The 2,870-nt window shown below is 44.1% G+C and overlaps 1 long non-coding RNA gene across 1 annotated transcript in view; it reads right to left on the reverse strand.

Moving 5' to 3' along the window:
• Positions 1–1,346: 1,346 nt before the first annotated feature.
• LOC108291575 overlaps positions 1,347–2,870 on the reverse strand; it is a 10,562-nt gene continuing 9,038 nt past the window's right edge. Inside the window, exon 2 of the long non-coding RNA XR_001819954.2 lies at positions 1,347–1,395. This is a non-coding gene — a long non-coding RNA (uncharacterized LOC108291575). The remainder of the gene's footprint in view (positions 1,396–2,870) is intronic.

Here is a 2,870-nt window from a genome sequence, read left to right on the forward strand (position 1 = left end):
CAGCAGGGAGAGGGCAGGGATGGGGAGAGGTAAAAAATCAGAGCCCCACCTGGTCAGGGGCTGGGAGGCGGAGCTGGCACCTCCCCAGTCACTGTGGGGTGGTGGAGTCCTCAAAGAAGTCCTCAGCAGGGGATTAGTTCAAGCAATATTGATGGTGATGAAAGTGCACCTAGCCCACAGGTAGACTGTGTCCATAGGCAAGGTGGCAGAGGCATTGGGAATGTGTTCAGTTATCAGCCCTATGCATTAAATCAGGTTCTTGTCAGCTGAAGAGACTTGAGTGGGTGTATGTGACCCAGCACCTATGATTCAGGCATTCTCAGCATCAGAGACTGTGATTGTGACTTTAGGTTAGAGAATTCCAAGGCCATCTCAGAAGTGAGGTGAGACTCTTCTATTACTAAGTACCAGGCCATGACTCTTGTAGTGATTCCAGCTCCAGAACAGGTCACTCTCAGGAGAATGGCTCTGCAACAGGGCCTTGGAAACCTTGCACAAACTCACATGGGCAACAGCTTGAATTGCAATGAATCTAATACTGAGGAACACCATGTGGTCCCCCAGGCCAGGAGGAGGCAGGAGGCTTGTAAGGAAGCCACGAGGTCATCGCCAGTCCCCTCCCTCTCTCCCCAAGAGGCTACCATGAACCTTTCTCATCTCTTCCCGGGTCTTTGCAAAGTATAGGGTAGAACAGAGTTAGCCACAGCTCAGAATTGTCCCCTTAGAAATGGGGTGCACATCTTCCTAGTTCTGCTGAACAAATTACTATAAATTTGGTGGCTTGACAAGATACATTTATTCTTTTAAAGTTGTGGAGGCCAATCCTAAAGTTAATGGATGGAATTTAATGTAGCCCATTTCATTCCATTCATAAGCTATACCTTGCCCTAACATTACCTAGCCTATGGATCAGCATAGTGAGTATGTAGTCACTAGTTTTGGTCTCAGTATTGTTTCTTAGAGTATTAAATTCACTCAATAGCTTATTTTTATTTTAGTTGCAGCTTTTTACAGTTGAGCTAAAGCTTAGCTTTACTGAAGTAAGAATCTTTAACACACTTTACTCCAGGTTTTATTAATTTGGGTTAATTGCATGACATTGGTAGCTGATATGAAATTTACCAACCCTAAGGAAAATTAGCATAATTTGCCTAGAATTAGTTGTCATGGCTACCATCACTCTGAAGGCTCTTGAGGAGGTTCTCTCTTGCCTCTTCCAGCTTCTGTTGGGTCTGGTATTTTTTGGCTGGTGCAAACATCACTCTAGTATGTCTCTCTCTTCACGTGGCCTCTCTCTCTGTCTTTATTTCCTTTTTTTTTCTTTTGAGATGGAGTCTTGCTCTGTCACCCAGGCTGGAATGCAGTGGTGTGACCTTGGCTCACTGTCACCTCTGCCTCCTGGGTTCAAGGGATCTCCTCTCTCGGTCTCCCAGTAGCTGGGACTACAGGTGCGAGCCACTACACCCGGCTAATTTTTGTATTTTTAGTAGAGACGGTATTTTACCATGCTGGCCACGTTGGTCTCAGACTCCTGACCTCAAGTGATCTGCCTGCCTTGGCCTCCAAAAGTTCTAGAATTATAGGCGTGAGCCACGTCACCCAGGCTTTCTCTTTTTATAAGGACACTGATCATTAGAATTAGGGTCTGCCTGAAATCTGTAATAATACCACTTCAAGGTCCTCTTTGCTAATTACATCAACAAAAATCCCACTTCCAAGTAAGGTCACATTTTCAGATTCTGGATAGACATGACTTTTGAAAGAGATTATATCGCTGACTACGCCGGGCATCCCATAACCTGGATTGCAGTCAGGTCTTCCCAATTGTTTTGGTGTCCTTTATGATGTGTAAAACAAGGATGATGGGGGGCTGGCAACTTTGCTTGGATTTCCTCTCACTATGTAGGTGATAAATCATCCAGTCTGTGAGTGCCTAGATGCGTTTTCACTGCCCATTCCAGGTGGGTCCTGTCCTCACCCTTATCTGGCCTTGTGTGTGTGCTTGACAGTCATCCATTCTGAAGCGAAAACTCAAACTCAAAGCCAACCAACTCCCCTCCCTTCCTCCAGCACCTTGTCTCCAATTATCACTTTATCCTGCTGGTTCTGTCACTTTTCCAGCTCTTGAATGGTGCCCCTGCTCTTAATCTCCACAGCTCTCTCACCATCTTCCATCAGTTCCTGCCTAGATTCCTGCTGCTGCTTCCTAGCTGCTTTTTTCTGCCTCCTATCTTACACCATTCTAACGCATCCTGCAAGCTGCTGCTAGACTGATCCCCTAGAGTTTTAAAAAAGTACAGCTGCATTCCCAGTTTTAAAACTTTTAATGACATTTCATTGCTTTCAGATTAAGACTGGATTACTTAGGGCACAAGTAGTCACAGGCCCCTTTGGGAGCCAGTACCTGCATATAGACCATAGCAGTATCCCCTCCACACCCACAACAGACCCTTTGCCTGAGGTCCAGCTGGCCCATAGGAGTTTTTATGATGTATGCAGTCAGCCAGCATAGCAGTTGATTTTTTTTTTTTTGTAACTCATATCCATTTTGCATGTTTTTACATCTCCACAGACTACTGACAATCCTATCTCCCTGAAAAGATTTTGTGAGGATTCAATTGTAATAATGCGTTGGGCATATAGAAGGCACTCAAAAAATGCTGCTTTCTTTCTTGCCACTATATCAGACCTAGCCATATATCTTGCCCATAACTGATGTTTATTATGCTTGTAGATCAATCATTGAAACAATCAAGACTTCCATATCTTTCTGGAAGCAATCACCATAAATTAGCTTCATAATTCTCAAAATAGCTAAATGTCAAAAACAAGTTTATTCTATTTTTTCTCCTATAGTTAACCCTGAACTT

This window comes from Cebus imitator, unplaced genomic scaffold, assembly GCF_001604975.1.
Source record: "Cebus imitator isolate Cc_AM_T3 unplaced genomic scaffold, Cebus_imitator-1.0 Scaffold459, whole genome shotgun sequence".
Taxonomy (NCBI): domain Eukaryota; kingdom Metazoa; phylum Chordata; class Mammalia; order Primates; family Cebidae; genus Cebus; species Cebus imitator.